The sequence below is a fragment of the Phyllostomus discolor genome, chromosome 1 (assembly GCF_004126475.2).
Source record: "Phyllostomus discolor isolate MPI-MPIP mPhyDis1 chromosome 1, mPhyDis1.pri.v3, whole genome shotgun sequence".
NCBI lineage: Eukaryota > Metazoa > Chordata > Mammalia > Chiroptera > Phyllostomidae > Phyllostomus > Phyllostomus discolor.
In genome coordinates, this window is record NC_040903.2 from 106,235,472 (window position 1) to 106,252,814 (window position 17,343).

General features: G+C 38.3%; 1 protein-coding gene across 7 annotated transcripts in view; it reads left to right on the forward strand.

Annotated features, from left to right (window-relative positions):
* The window catches only part of TMEM150C (transmembrane protein 150C), a 102,968-nt gene that overhangs the window by 22,845 nt on the left and 62,780 nt on the right, over positions 1 to 17,343 (forward strand). For 2 of the 7 annotated variants that reach the window (XM_036027444.1, XM_036027441.1), the window contains exon 2: positions 13,691 to 13,758. The exons of the other annotated variants lie outside the window; for them this stretch is intronic. The gene's annotated coding sequence lies outside the window, so the exon portion shown is untranslated. The remainder of the gene's footprint in view (positions 1 to 13,690; positions 13,759 to 17,343) is intronic. 7 annotated transcript variants of the gene reach the window in all.

Consider the following 17,343-nt stretch of genomic DNA (forward strand, 5'->3'; position numbering starts at 1 on the left):
TATTTTGTGAATTTCCAAATAAAACTCTGCAGAATTATTAACTAGATTGTAAAGAGGGACTTAGACACAAATTTTTATATGTAGTTGTGTGTTTCATCAGTTATTCCAGATGAATGTTAGGAACATTATCCAGTCCCAGATTAATCCCTTTAAAGTTTTTTAATTGAAATATTTGATATTTCTAAATATATTTGACAAGGGTGTCTTGTCAAATATTCTTGAATCAGGAATACTGATCCAAGTTTTTGTGTCTCTCAGAGCTCTGTGGGTTTGTTTTTAATGTACATTTCATATTACAGAGAACTCTAGATATTTTATGGGTTTTGTTGTTATTGTAAATCTTTTATGTTTCCATTTTCTGCATAATTAAAAACTGAATTCCGTCTCTCATCCAACCCTTCACATGAAGGCTCATGTATTTCAATTAAGACCCGAGGATTAAATCAGTCCTCAAGTTTTATTGTTACAGATAATGAATCTGTTTCTGTATTTATTTATTTTTTATGCTATATTTCATTGATTATGCTAATACAGTTGTCCCATGTGTTCCTCCCCTTTAACCCCCTCCATCCTGTATCCCCCTCCCCTCCAGAATCCCTCCCCTTAGTTCATGTCCATGGGTCATACATGTAAGTTTTTTGGTTTCTCCATTTACCATACTATTCTTAACTTCCCCCTGTCTATTTTGTACCCACCAATTATGCTTCTTATTCCCTGTTCCTTTTTCTCCATTCTCCCCCTTCCTCCTCCCTGCTGATAACCCTCCATGTGATCTCCATTTCTGTGAATCTGTTCCTGATCTAGTTGTTTGCTTAGTTTGTTTTTGTTTTTGTTTTTCAAGTTCAGTTGTTAATAGTTGTGAGTTTGTGGTCATTTTAGTGTTCATAGTTTTGATCTTCTTCTTTTCCTTAGATAAGGCCCTTTAACATTTCATATAATAAGGGCTTGGTGATGATGAACTCCTTTAACTTGACCTTCTCTGGGAAGCACTTTATCTGCCCTTCCATTCTAAATGAAAGCTTTGCTGGATAGAGTAATCTGGGATATAGGTCCTTGCCTTTCATGATTTTGAACACTTCGTTCCAGCCCCTTCTTGCTTGCAAGGTTTCTTTTGAGAAATCAGCTGATAATCTCATGGGAAGATAATCTCACCTCCTTTGTAGGTCACTGTCTTCTTTTCTCCTACTGCTTTTAAGATTCTCTCCTTGTCTTTAATCTTGGGTAATTTAGTTATGATGTGCCTTAATGTGTGTTTCCTTGGGCCCAACTTCTTTGGGATTCTCTGAGCTTCCTGGACTCCCTGGAAGTCTGTTTCCTTTGCCAGATTAGGTAAATTCTCCTTCATTATGTTTTTCAAATAAGTTTTCAATTTCTTGCTCTTCTCCTTCTGGCACCCTTATGATTTGGATGTTGGAACGTTTAAAGTTGTCCCAGAGGTTCCAAAATCTCTCCTCATATTTTTGAAATCTTGTTTCTTCATTCTGTTGCAGTTGAATGTTTATTTCTTCCTTCTGTTCCATATTGTTGATTTAAGCCCCAGTTTTCTTCCCTTCACTGTTGATTCCCTGTGTAGTTTCCTCTATTTCACTTTGTATAGCCTTCTCTTCTTCCTTGATTTTTCATCCATAATCAATCATTTCTGTGAGCATCCTGATTACCAGTGTTTTGAACTCTGCCTCTGATTGGTTGGCTGTCCCCTTGTCACTTAGTTTTTTTCTGGAATTTGGATCTGTTCTTTCATTTGGGCCATATTTCTTTGTCTTGATGCACCTGTTAAAGTTGTAAGGGGCAGAACATTAGGTATTCGCCAGGGCAGAGCAACCCACCCACTGCATTGTGGCACTATATGTGGGGGAGGGGCCCTAGGGAGAACAATGCCACTTGCTCCACTCAGGCCCCACTTTCAGTCACTTCCCCCACTACCTACAAGCAAATTGGGGCCTTCTGGGGCTCTTCCCAGGTGGGTGGGTTTGTGTACATTCTAGGACCCTGTGGGTCCCTGCAATGGACTCTCTTGTGAGACTGGGAGTTTATTCTGCCACTGCAACGTCTGTAGATTTTTACAGCCAGAGGTTTTGAGGCTTTATTTCCTACACTGAAACCCTGGGTTATGTGGTCTGTTTCACTCCCCACTTGTTCTTCCTGGTTGGTCCACATGCAAATGTGGGACTGCCCCATCCACCAGCCACTAATCACCCACCTGATCTACCAGCTGCTGCCTTGCCACACATCCTCTCTTGCCTGTCTGCCCTTCTCTGCCCCTGCTACCAGTCTGGATGAATGTTTCTTCTTTACCTCTTTGATTGTCGGACTTCCATACAGTTTGATTTTCTGGCAGTTCTGATTGCTTTTTGTTTTTAAGTTGGTTTTAAATTGTTGTTGTTCTTTTGGTTGTATTCTTCTGGTTGTGTGAGGAAGCAAAGCATATCTATCTATGAATCCATCTTGGCCAAAAGTAGTCTGTTTCTGTGTTTCTTTTTTTGTTAAGATTTTATTTTTTTTATTTTTAGAGGGATGGAAGGGAGGGAGAACGAGATGGAGAGAAACATCAATGCATGGTTGCCTCTCACGTGGCCCCCACTGGGGACCTGGCTGGCAACCCAGGCATGTTCCCTGACTGGGAATCAAACCAGTGACCTTTTGGTTCTCTTCCCATGCTCAATCCACTGAGCTACACCAGCCAGGGCTGTTTCTGTATTTCTTATAAATAGACCCCTTATATCTGTTGTCTCATTGAATTGGTAAAAACTGCCAGAACAGTGGTAATCATGGTGATAGTATTTATTCTTTCATCTTAGTTGTGGTTAATAGGAAAACTGCCTTTTCACACTAAAAAATGATATTGGCGTATGGTTTGCAGGAAATGCTCATGATAGAACCTTCTATTCCTAGTCTTCATATATATTTTGTAAGTTATGAGCGCTGAATTTTATCAAATGTCTTTTCAACATTTTCTTAGAGTTTGTGTTCATAATAATTATTATATATTTCCTGAGATAAACTCTCCTAAGTCATGGTTTATTTTTCTTTTAGTGTACTCTTGACTTTATTTGCTGTTTTCTATTTGGGACTTTTTACTCATGTTATTCCTCAGAGTATTAAGTGTCTGTATTACGTATAGCTGCATTTGGGGATCACATTGTACATATATGTATTTGTATCCTGAAGTTTCTATTTTCTATACTGTAAGCATTATCCTATGGCATTATCTTCAAAATGTATTTTAATGGCTACACAATATATTATGTATATATTATAACAACCCTTCTCCTAGTTTTATTTTCTTTTAAGTTTTCCCTAATTTTTTGTTGTCACAAATAATGCAAAGGTGAACATCTTTATATGTTTTTTATTCATATCACTGATTGTTCCCACAGTGTATTAGTTTCCAAAGGCCACCACAACCTTAATGGCTTAAAACAACAGAAATTTATTCTGTCACTGTTCTGGAGGTCAGAAACCCAAAACCAAGGTGTCATTAGGGCCGAGCCTTTGTAAGGCTCTAAGAAGAGAATCTTTCCTTGCCTCTTCCAGATTCTGGTGGCTCCTGACATTTCATGGCTTGAGGCAGCTTAATTCTAATCTCTACATCTGTCTTCACATGGTATTCTTCTCTATGTACATTTTCCTGTATCCTCTCCTTTTTTTATAAAAGCATCAATCATATTCATGGTGATATCTTCCCAAATACTTAACTAATTATATCTGCAAAGGCCTATTTCCAAGTAAGGTCACATTCACAGGTAATGAGGGTTAGGACTTGAACATATATTTTTTGAAGGGAGCAAAATTCAACTCACTACATGTTCTGTGACTAAAAATACAAAGTCCAAGTTTAGGAGCTTTCTTAAGCCTCTTGATACTTAATACTAAATTGTTTTCCAAAATGTGTGATAGGGCCCGGCTCATTTATCACCAGTGATATAGAGAGTACCCATTATCCACGTCTTCACCCACAATTAACTATTAACCATTTAAAATAAATATTTGCCTCTTAAATAGTGCAAAACTAGAAATTCATTATTTTTAAAATTTCATTTCATTCATTGTTGGTGAAGTTAACAAAAATGTTATGTATTTAATATGGACATTTGTATTTATTCTACTGTAAAATCTTTGTTCACATCTTTTGCCCATTTTTCTTTTGAGGTGTTAGTCATTTCCTTATTGATACTGTCATTCTATATGAAGAATATTAGGTCTTTGTCATATTGGTTATAAATGTTTTCCCAATTTGTCACTTACCTTTTAATTTTACAGAAGTTTGGCTTTATGTGGTCAAAGCTATCAACAGATCCTTTGTGGTTTCTTCCTTTGTTTCTAAACTTCAGAAAATGCTTCCCTATCCAGACATTAGCTAAATATTTACCTAAATTTCCTACACATGTCATAGTTTCAAGTTGTACATTTTACTCTTTAGTAACCTGAAATTTATTTATGTACATGATATGAGATAAAGATCTAAATAGATGGTCCCCCCCATTTTAAATTTTATTTCCCCTGCACACTTATTATATAATTTCTATATTCCTCACTGATTCCCTTAAAGCAGTGGTCTTACTGAAGGTGACTTTTGCCACCTGGGGACATTTGACAATGTTGGGATAACTTTTTGGTTGTCATAACAGGGACAGGAATGCCATGGGCATCTAATGGTTATCCAATGGGTAGAGGCAAAGATGATGTAAACATTTTACATGCATGGGTCAGCCCTCACAACAAAGAATTGTTTAGCTCAAAATGTTAGTAGTGCTGCTGTGGAGAAATCTATTTTAAAATTTATCTTAGACTAGCAGACCTTCTCCATATTAGGTATTAGGTGTTGTTAAATATGTAAGCCAGTTGCTGCTACTCACTTGAGAACCAACTACCTAGAGTTGTCCCTGTGAGAAACAGCCCAGGTCAGTGTCTACACTTCCTTGGACCTTCCTTCCCCACCCCTGCCCCCAAGTTTGAGGCCCTTGTGGATGTTACGTTACATCTTTTTACATCTGGAATGCATCTCCTGACTGGGAATAGCATGGCCTCACCTTGTTCTCATTCTCATGGTACCTCTAGGTGTACTGTATTGTAATACTTTAAATCTTCATATTTTCCTGCTTCCTCAATATCCCCACAAATAGGCTGTATCACTTACTGCTGTCCCTTTTCTTGTCCCCAAGTCCATGGGGGTATCCTGGATCCCATTCATACAGTTTGGTGCCTTAAGATTTTTTTAAAAAGTTGGGGGAGTGCAAAGGAAGGAACATTTTTTCTTTTTAAATATTTTAAAATATTTTATTGTTTACACTATTACAGTTGTCTCAATATTTCCCCTTTGTTCCCTCCACCGAGCCTGCTCCCCACTCCTATAGTCAGTCCCCAGTCCATTGTCCATGTCCATGGGTAATTCATATATTAGCATAATTCATATGCTAATCCCTTACCTTTTTTCAACCAGTCCGCACCTTCCACCTCCCCTCCTATACCTGTCAGTCTGTTCCATATTTCTGTGCCTCTGATTCTGTTTTGCTCGTTAGTTTATTTTGTTCATTACATTCCACTTAAAAATGAGTCTTATGGTATTTGTGTTTCATTGACTGGCTTATTTCATGTAGCATAATATCTTCCAGTTCCATTAATGAATGCTGTTGCAAAAGGTAAGAAATCCTTCTTTTTTACTGCTGTGTGATATTCCAATGTGTAAATGTACCACAGTGTTTTTTATCCACTCATCTACTGATTGGCACTTAGGCTATTTCTAATCTTGTCTGTTGTAAATAACACTGCTATGAACATATGGGGTGCATACATTCGTTGGAATTGGTGTTTCAGTATTCTTATGATATATTCCCAGAAGTGGAATTGCTGGGTCAATAGGCAGGTCCATTTTTAATTTTTTTGAGGAAACTCTATACTGTTTTCCAGAGTGGTTGTACCAGTCTATGTTCCCACCAACAGTGTAAACGGATTCCCCTTTCTCCATATCCTCACCAGAACTTGTTGTTGGTTGAGTTATTTTGGCAGGTATGAGTTGATATGGCATTGTGGTGCCAATTAAAAATTTGCATCTCTCTGATGGCAAGTGATGTTGAGCATTGTTTCGTATGTTTATGGGTCCTCTGTATTTCTTCCTTGGAAAAGTGTCTATTAAGTTCCTTTGCCAATTTTTTAACTGGATTGTTTGTCTTCCTGGTGTTGAGTCATGTGAGTTCTTTATATGTTTTGGAGATTAAACTCTTGTCCGATGTATCATTGGCAAATATCTTCTCCCATACAATGGGTTCCCTTTTCATTTCAATGAAGGTTTCTTTAGCTGTACGAAATCTTTTTAACTTGATGTACTCCCACTTGTTTATTTTTTCCTTTGTTTCTCTTGCCCTAGGAGAGACTCTTGTATATTGACAAAAATATTGCTATGTGAGATAGCTAATATTTTACTGCCTGTGTTTTCCTCTGAGATTTTTATGGTGCTGCAACTTATATTTAAGTCTTTTATCTATTATGAATTTATTTTGGTGTATGGTATAAATTGGTGGTCTAGTTTTATTTTATTTTTTTGCAAGTACTAGGGCAGTTCTCCCAATACCATTTATTAAAGAGACTGTCTTTTTTCTTTGTAAAGATCTTATTTATTTATTTAGAGGAATGGGAAGGGAGGGAGAAGAGAGGTAGCAAAACATTGATGTGAGAGAGAAATAACTAATGGTTACTTCTCACATGCCCCCAAATGGAGATCAGGCCTGCAACTCAGGCATGTGCCCTGATCGGGAATTGAACCAACAACCATTTTCTTTGCAGTATGATGCCCAACCAACTGAGCTACACTGGTCATGGCTGAAGAGGCTGCCTTTACTCCATTGTATACTCTTGACTCTTTTGTCAAATATTAATTGACTTAAAGGCATGGGTTTATTTCTAGGGCTCTGTTCTGTTCCACTGATGTATGTGCCTGTTCTTATGCTAGTACCAGACTGTTTTGATTAAAGTGACTTTATAGTATAGTTTGATATCAGACATTGTGACCCTCCCAACTTTCTTCTCTTTTCTCAAGCATGCTGAGGATACTTGGAATCATTTTGGTTCCACATAAATTTTTGGAGTACTTTTTTAAGATCTGTGAAATAAGCCATTGGTATTTTAATAGGAATTACATTGAGTCTGTATATTGCCTTGGGTAGTATAGACATTTTAATAATGCTAACTCTTACAATATATTAATCTATACTTCCACTTATTTGTATCTTCCCTAGTTTCTTCAGTGTCCTATAGTGTTTTGATTACAGGTCTTTTACCTCCTTGGTTAAATTTATTCCTAGGTACTTTATTTTTTGTTGTTGTTGCAATAATAAATGGGGTTGTTTTCTTAGTTTCTCTTTCTGATAGTTCCTTATGGGTATATAAAAATGCCAACAATATCTGAGTATTGATTTTGTATCCCACTACTTTGCAAAATTCATTTATTAGGTCTGCTTGTTTTTCTTGGAATGTTTAGGGTTCTTTGCATATATTATCATGTTAGCTGCAAGTAATGCCAGTTTGACTTCCTCCTTTCCAATTTGGATGCTATTCTTCTTCTTGTCTTATTGCTGTGGCTAGGACTTCCAGTATTATGTTGCATAAGAGTAGTGAAAGTGGATACCCCTGTCTTTTTCCTGGTCTTAAGGGAAATGCTTTTAGTTATTGTCCATTGAATATAAGGTTGGCCGTAAGTTTTTCATATATAGCATTTATCATGTTGAGTTATGATCCATCTGTTCCCACTTTACTGAGAGTTTTTATCATAAATGGGTGCTAGATTTTATTAAATGCTTTTCCTGTATCTATTAATATGATCATGTGATTTTTATCTTTCATTTTGTTTATGTGATGTATCACATTTATTGATTTGAGAATATCATACCAACCTTGCATCCTCGGGATAAATCCACTTGATCATGTTGTATGATCTTTTTAATGTATTACTGGATCCAGTTTGTTAATATTTTGTTGAAGATGGTAGCATCTCTGATCATCAGGGATATTGGCCTATAATTTTCTTTCTTTGTTGTATCTTTATCTGGTTTTGGAATTAGGATAATACTGGCCTTGTAAAAAGAGCTTGGAAATCTTCCCTCTTCTTGAATATTTTGAAATAGTTTGAGAAGGATAGGTGTTAGCTCTTCTTTGAATGATTGCTAAAATTTGCCTGTGAAGCAGTCTGCTCCAGGACTTTCATTTGCTGGAAGTTTTTTGATTACTGCTTCAATTTCACTAGTTGTTATTGGTCTATTCAAGTTTTGTGCTTCTTCCTGATTCAGTTTTGGAATATTGTATGTTTCTAGAACTGTATCCATTTAACCTAGGTTGTCCAATTTCTTGGCATGTAGTTGTTCACAGCATTTTTTTTTACAGTCCTTTATATTTCTGTGGTATCAGTTGTTACTTCCCCTCTTTCATTTCTGATTTTATTCAGTTGGGCCTCTCTATTTTTTACTTGATGAGTTACTTAAAGATTTGTCAATTTTGTTTATCTTTTCAAAGAACCAGCTCCTGGACTCATTGATCTTTTGAATTGTTTTTTAGTCTCTATGTCATTTATTTCTGCTCTGATCTTGATTATTTCTTTCCTTCTACTTGCTCTAGCCTTATTTGTTTTTTTTCTAGTTCTTTTGGGTATAGGGTTAGATTGTTATTTGAGATTTTTCTATCTTCTTGAGGTAGGCCTGTAATGCTATAAATGTCCCTCTCAGTCCTACTTTCACTGTGACCCATAGGCTTTAGGTTGTTGTGTGTTCATTTTCATTTGTTTCCAAGTACTTTTTTACTTCTTCCTTGATCTCATTGATGATCCATTTGTTATTTAAAAACATGCTGTTTAGCCTCCATGTTTTTTAATGTTTTTGAGCGTTTTTTAATTGAGGTTGATTTTTAGTTTCATACCATTGTGATGTTAGAAGAGGCTTGATAGAATTAGAATTTTCTTGAATTTATTAAGGTTTATTTTGTGCCCTATCATGTGGTTTATCTTTGAGAATGATCCATGTCCACTTGAGAAGAATGTGTTTTTTGTTGCTTTGGGAGGAAATGTTCTGTAAATATCAATTAAATCCATTCAATGAAATGTGCTATTTAAGGCTGCTATTTCCCTTGTTGATTTTTTTTTGTCTGGAAGATCTATCCATTGATGATAATGGGCTGTTAAAATCCTCTACAATGAATGTATTGCTGTCAACATCTTCCTTAAAGTCCACCAAGATTTTCCTTACTATGTAGGTGTTCCTACATTGGGTGCATATGTCTTTCCAAGGGTTATATCCTCTTGTTGAATTGTTCATTTTAGTATTATGTAGTGACTTTCTTTGTTTCTTTTTACAGCCTTTGTTTTGAAGTCTACTTTGTCAGATGTAAGTATTGCTCCTCACCCCAGTTTTTGTTGTTGTTGTTGTTGTTGTTGTTATTGTTTGTCTCTATTTGTATGGAATACTTTTTTCCATCCCTTCACTTTCAGCCTGTGTAAATCTTTTGTTCTGAAGTGGGTCTCTTGTGGACAGCATATATATGGGTCAGGTTTTCTTATCCATTCTGCTACCCTGTGTCTTTTGATTGCAGCATTTAATCCACTTACAATTAAGGTGATTATTGATAGGTACTTATTCACTGCAATTTTATTCCTTTATAATTATGTCCCCTCTCTATATATTTTTCCTTCTTCTTCAAACAATCCCTTTAACATCTCTTGCCATGCTGGTTTGGTGTAAATGAACTCCTTTAGTCATTTTCTTTTCTCAGAAGTTCTTTATTTCACCTTCCATTTTAATGATAGCCTCTCTAGATAGAGTAGTCTTGGTTGCAAATCCTTGTTTTCCATTACTTTGAATACTTCATGCCAATCCCTTCTGGCCTGAAGTGTTTCCGTTGAGAAATCAGCTGATAGTCATATTGGAACTTCCTTGTAGATAACTGTCTGTTTTTCTCTTGCTAACTTTAAGATTCTCTTTGTCTTTAAACTTTGACATTTTAATTTTGATGTGTCTTGGTATGGGTCTGTTTGGATTCCTCTTGAGTGGGACACTCTGTGCTTCCTTAATTTGTGTCACTTTTTCTTTCACCAGGTTAGGGAAATTTTCTGTCATTAATTCTTCAGACAGGCTTTCTATCCCTTGCTCACATTCTTCTCCTTCTGGTATCCATATAATATGGATATTGTTATGTTTCATGCTGCCCCAAATTTCTTTAAACCATCCTCATCATTTTAAGTCATTTTTCTCTTTGTTGCCTTGACTGGATATTTTTTCTATCTTGTCTTCCAAATCATTGATTCAATCCTTTCCTTCATCTTCCCTGCTTTTGTTTCCTTCTATTGCATTCTCCATTTCAGATATTTCATTCTTCATTTCCAACTGATTCTTATTCATAGTTTCTATGTCCTTTTTCATGCTAATGTAGTTCCCACTAAGTTCCTTGAAGTTCTCACTAAGTTCCTTAAGCATCCTATAACCATTACTTTGAACTCTATGTTTGATAAATTGCTTGCCTCGATTTCATTTAGCTCTTTTTCTGGGGATTCCTCCTTTTCTTTCATTTGGAGATTATTTCTTTGTCTCACCATTTTAGCTGACTCTGTGTGTTTCCATGTATTCGATAGACCTGGTTTGACTCCCTATCTTTGTAGGAGTCCTATAGGACTCAATGGTGCAGTACCCTTGACCTCCTGAGCTGGATGGTCTAGGAGTGTCCCTTGTGTAGTTATCTGGGCTCTCATATTGTACTTGGGTCTTGATTGTTCTTGGCCCATTGGTGTGATTCCTCCTCCAGCTGGTTGACTGCACGGTTCAACTGTTGTACACTGTTGTATAAGTTCTGACAGAACAAAGCAAACAATACAAAAACAGAACTGAAACAAGAAAAAATAAAAAAGATCCCAGAAACAGCAAAATCAATGAAAAAGGGCAAACAATAATAAAACTGGAAATATAAATACAATAGTGAAAGAAAAAAGAATACAAAAACACCAAAGAAAAGAAAAATTATTATGAGAGAAGGGAAGGAAGAGAAACAATAAGAGAGGAAATAGAAAAAGACAATAAGGAATAGAAAAAGGAAATTGCTGAAAAAAGACATTGACAATAAAGAACAATGAAAGGGAAATAATTTAAAAAATAAGAAAAAGAAAAAAAGAGGAAAATGGTTTACAAAAAAGGAAGAGCAAAATAGGAGATTTGAAAGAAAAAAATTGAAAAAAGAGACTTCTGGAGATAGAGGCATAGGTAGATACACTTTGCTTCCTCACACAACCAAAAGAAAGACAACAAGGAATTTAAAAAGAAAAAAACAGAACTGCTAGAATCAAACTGTATGGAAGTTTGACAACTGAGGAGTTAAAGAAGAAATACTCATCCAGACGGCACCACAATGCAGCAAAGTGGGTTGCTCTGCCCTGGCAAATATCTAAGGCTCCGCCCCTTACAATGTAACAGGTGCATCAAGACAAAGAAATATGGCCCAAATGAAAGAACAGATCCAAATTCCAGAAAAAAACTAAGTGACAAGGAGACAGCCAACCAATCAGAGTCAGAGTTCAAAACACTGGTAATCAGGATGCTCACAGAAATGATTGATTATGGATGAAAAATCAAGGAAGAAGAGAAGGCTATACAAAGTGAAATAGAGGAAACTACACAGGGAATCAACAGTGAAGGGAAGAAAACTGGGGCTTAAATCAACAATATGGAACAGAAGGAAGAAATAAACATTCAACTGCAACAGAATGAAGAAACAAGATTTCAAAAATATGAGGAGAGATTTTGGAACCTCTGGGACAACTTTAAACGTTCCAACATCCAAATCATAAGGGTGCCAGAAGGAGAAGAGCAAGAAATTGAAAACTTATTTGAAAAACATAATGAAGGAGAATTTACCTAATCTGGCAAAGGAAACAGACTTCCAGGAAGTCCAGGAAGCTCAGAGAGTCCCAAAGAAGTTGGGCCCAAGGAAACACACATTAAGGCACATCATAACTAAATTACCCAAGATTAAAGACAAGGAGAGAATCTTAAAAGCAGTAGGAGAAAAGAAGACAGTGACCTACAAAGGAGGTGAGATTATCTTCCCATGAGATTATCAGCTGATTTCTCAAAAGAAACCTTGCAAGCAAGAAGGGGCTGGAAAGAAGTGTTCAAAATCATGAAAGGCAAGGACCTATATCCCAGATTACTCTATCCAGCAAAGCTTTCATTTAGAATGGAAGGGCAGATAAAGTGCTTCCCAGATAAGGTCAAGTTAAAGGAGTTCATCATCACCAAGCCCTTATTATATGAAATGTTAAAGGGCCTTATCTAAGGAAAAGAAGAAGATCAAAACTATGAACACTAAAATGATCACAAACTCACAACTATTAACTGAACCTGACAAATAAAAACAAAAATAAACTAAGCAAACAACTAGAACAGGAACAGAATCACAGAAATGAACATCACATGGAGGGTTATCAGCAGGGAGGAGGAAGGGGGAGAATGGAGAAAAAGGAACAGGGAATAAGAAGCATAACTGGTGGGTACAAAATAGACAGGGGGAGGTTAAGAATAGTATAGGAAATGGGGAAGCCAAATAATTTATATGTATGATCCACATACATGAATTAAGTGAGGGTAATGCTGGAGGGAGGTGGGCTGCAGGGCAGAGGTGGTCAAAGGGGAGAAAAAAACTGGAACAACTGTAATAGCATAATCAGTAAAATACACTTTAAAAATAACATAAAAATAAAAATACAAAAAATTGAAAAAAGAAAGGGTAAAAAGGCTATGCAAAAAATAATGTAAAAGAACAGAACAGATTTTGTGTCACCAGAGGTTTGTGCTTGCCTGCTGGGTTCTCCCTTTGGATATGGCTCTGATGTTGTCTGAAGCTGGTGTAAGTCAATGTCAGATGCTTCCCATGTCTAGCCCTTGGGAACCTGTTCAAATTACAAGCAATCCACAGTTTGTATCTGTCTCCTCTGGGCTTGACTCTGTCACCAATGGGTGTCACTGGTGCTGCCAGGCTGGCTTTTATTAGCACAGGGTCCAGAGGTGGGTCAGCAAGGTCGGAGGGCACCAAAGGAGCCACCTCCACTTACCTCTACCTGCTGGTCTGCTGTCAGCCTTAGTGTAGCTGCTGACCTGTTTCTGGGAGGGCTTCTGGCAGAATTGGGAGGGTGGGACCTCTATATCTCACATACAAGGTGCTGTTCAGACCTCAGGGAAGATGGTGAGTATTCTCCTAAGTCTGTACAGAATTATTTCCCTGAACTTGGGGGAAGGCAGCACCCCTAGTAGGCTAGTGATGGTGCCTCCAGAGCCCAGAGTGTGGGTCTGCTGGAAACCAGGAGGGTATATCTGGCTCTCCCATGGGGTGGAAGCACCTCTCTGGTTCCCCAGAGTCATGTATGGAATAGCTGTGCCCTTAAGCCACTCTCTGACACCCCATGAGTCTGCCTGTTACTTTCTCCTTAGCAGAGGTTAAGATGTAGGGTAGGGCAAAGTAAGGGGGGAAAAGATGCAGGGGGAGTGTGGGATTCCAGAGGAGGAGCGAGCAGGATTCCAAAGGGTGTGGCCAGCAGTTCCCCACAGGGTGGGTTACTTGTTTTTCCCCTGGGAGGGACTTGCTTTTCTCAAGAAAAATTGCTGTTGTGGTATCGAGTTATGTCCCAGCACTGGGAGCCCAGCAGCCAATCCCCATTGTCTCTCCGCAGTGCCTTCCACTCCGGACTCTCCTTGTGTGACTCCAGTCTGTGGCACATTACCTTCTCCTGAGCCCAAGGTGAGTGGCAGCGAATGAGAAACCTGTGCTGTGGCCCATTGGCAGGGTGGGAGCTGGGGGGTGGTCCAGAAATAGTGGCTTTGTTTCCAGGAGGCTCCATCTCTCCCCAGCAGACGAAAATACTGCAGCCTTTCACCACTGGATGCTACCTAGGTGGCGGACCCCGGCACAGGTGCTCTCTGCTTGGGTGCCTGGTCTGGGATCCAGGCTTCACTCCTCTCAGGGAAGCTCCGACAGCTGAGCTGTACCTTGGCCTGCCACCCAAAGGAGAAGTGCTGACCCTTTTCGCATCTCTGTCCTTCCTACTGGTCTTGAGGTGGTTTCTACCCATCCTTGGTTACAAGTCCCCTGTTCAGGTAGTCTTTTGTTGTTTATTCCTTGTGGCTGGTCCCCTCTTTTAATTTTATTTCCATTTTGGTTCTGGGAGGTGGTGCAAGATAGATCCTCCTACTCTGCCGGCATCTTGGCCAGCCCATCCTGGAAGGAGCACTTTGGTCCTGCTCCACTAAAATACCTGAGGAGGTTTCTCAGCTCATTTGAGATCACTAACCTCCTATTCCACCTGCCTGGGCACTTTTAAGTGCTGCTACCAATTGACATGCTAAGAGTGTCTTTAGAATTAAATTGTCACGAAACAAAAAATTTAAAAGACAAAGTTGAGGCCCTTATTACTCTAGTACTTGTAGATCCTAGCCCCTGGAAGGTTGATTGGGACCAGTGGAGAGACCTCCCCCACCAAACACAGCAGGGATCATTCAGGAACTTGTCAGGTAGACATCCAAAGAGAGAGAAGAAATTTAACTGCCTGGAGATACAAAGCACTCTAAAAGATTTTTGTTTAACAAAACAAAGAAAAGGGGTGGAGTGCTGATTATCCCGTAGTTGGTGGGGGGCTGTTCCAGAGAGAAGCTACAGCCTGGAGACACCAGGTGCCTTCCTCCTTCCTCTTTCCCCCTTTCATCTTATCAACCAGAAACAGAAATAAAGTTCTTGCTTTCAGGTAGCTAAAAGCCTAGGGAAAAAAGCAGGGGTATATGGGTGTATTGCCACTTCAGGCAGCTACAACCCCAATGAGGGAAAAAGAAACCTAATGCCTTATAACAAACTCAGGTCTAGCTAACACAAAGCTAGTCCTGGATTATTTATTGATTAAAAAAAAAAACAACAAGAACAACAAAAACCCTAAATATAGGAAAAAGTAAATAAAGTAATTAAATACATTATGTATAATGTGTCTGTGCATAACTTAGTTAAAGCATGGCTCCATAATTTAATCTACTTGGAAATCCAGAATGAACATATAACTTTTAGATATTGAAGAATTTCTATAACACAAAGATTAAAAGGGTACTGATTGGGTTCTGTGCCTCCGCAACCTGGGTTCTACATTAATGTTTGCTAAAATGTACCAATTAATAAAACATCTGGGACTTAATACTAGTACTCAAATTAGAGTTGTATGAGTGCATCCCACTAAATTTAAACATGTGCCCTGTATGATCTTGGAAAGGTAATTAAATATAAAATGAGGAAAAAATTGGTATGCCTCATTTTAACTGTAGCCTTGCCTAAATTTCTCATAGTCACAGTACTCATTGTCCTAAAATTTCATATTAGACATAGATGCTCTAATGTAATGAATAATAAGTTTAAATGAATGTAAATTTTTGGCACTTACAAATTGACTTGATAAGTGCAACCCTAGTTAAAATAGTTAATATGGCCCAAAGTAAATTAAAATAGAACCTTCAAAGATTAAAACTTACTATATAAAACCTAGTAAGTAAAGGAGCAATTGTCTCCACTGCATCTCCATATGACAGCCTAATTTTGCCTGTTCTTAAATCTGAAAAGCAAATAAATAAATGGCACCTCAAATGGATTACTGCAACCTGAGTGCTATGGTCCCATCCATCAAGGCCCCCATACCCAATATTATTGAAATTACTGGGTTCTCCTGGGTTCTGTTCAAAGAACAAGGAATAAATGCTTTCCTCTTGTAGATTTGACTAACATGTTCTATTCAGTGCCTATTTCATTTTCTTAAAGATTTCATTTATTTATTTTTAGACAGAGGAGGAGAGAGAAAGTGAGGGAGAGAAACATCAATGTGTGGTTGCCTCTCACACGCCCGCTACTGGGGACTTGGCCCGTAATCCAGGCATGTGCCCTGACTGGGAATCACACTGGTGATCCTTTAGTTTGCAGGCTGGCACTCAGTCCACTGAGCCACACCAGCCAGGGCTTCAGTAGCTATTTCAGTAGTCAGCTGCAGTTTGCCTCCACCTTCAAAGAGACACAACATACCTTTCCAGGTTACCCACAGGGTACCTTAACAGCTTTACTATCATACAGTTTTTGCACACAAGACCTTCACTACATCCATCTTTCTCCAGGAGCACACATGTGACATTATGTTGATAGCATCCTTCTCCAAGAAGGATGAAACATTTGCTAATGACACATAAATCCAACATCATTCAATCATTTGGGGGTTCTGGTGACAACATAGTCCTCATTTAAAAATTTTACTTACAAATTTAAAATCAACAGGCATTCCTGTTAGTACCTTCAAAAATTCCTTCACTGTAGAGCCTTTGGCAACCTCTTCTCATGCCTCCTGGAGTCTCCAAACCACTTCTGATGACCATTGGTTGCCTCAGGGCTTCTGTTGCAAGGACTTGCACCTGTTGGTCTCTCCATAAAAACAACAAATGACTAGCTACCTATTGGGCTGCCCTCGAAATAGAGGCTCACATAGACCCTGAGCCTGTGAACCTCCATATCCATAGGCGCTTATTCTTAGAATCATAAAAACTATACTCCACAAGCTCAACATAGCTAGCAAGGCCTCATCCGGACAGGTTAGAGCCAAATCTTAGCCTTGTGACATATTCTACCTGCAGGAGAGGGTTACTTTCCTTGTTCTCAGTCTCTGGCCAGATGCCCGACGATGTACTAAAGGAAGTCACTTCTCCCCCAGACCCCTTACCTCCCTGGGGAGCTTCTTGGAACTAACGGAACAACAATGTCAGTGGCACTGCTACCCATCATACATGATGGATCTCTGTGGAACATTCCTGCTTTTCATCCCTTAGCCAGCACATCCCTGGTAAAGACGGACCCAAGAAACAACATACTTAACCAAACTTCAGGTAGTCATCTTAGTGCCTGGATGCCCTGGCCAACAATGTCCCCATCTTCACATTTATTTTAAACTGTTGGGCCATTCCCTAAAAATTATCCCCTTCAGGGTAAAATATTTTAGAAATCTCTTTTCTCACAGATACCCAAAATGAAAACCAAAATTACACATGCCTCTGCATATACTAAGGCCACAACACAAGGCTTTGCCAGGACATTCCTTATTCTTTTCAGAGTTACAGACATTATGGGTAGTAACCAAAGCACACAGCTTCACTTTTCAAAATACACAACACTGGGCTTTTGGAAGAGGTACTCCGTAGAACTTTCATGTCCCTGGTAAGTCCCACATAGACACATATGGTCTTCTCAAACAACTCCTTTTCAAATTCTAGTATAAAAAACTCTAAAATTCTCTACTTGCCCCAGGTCTTAATTTAT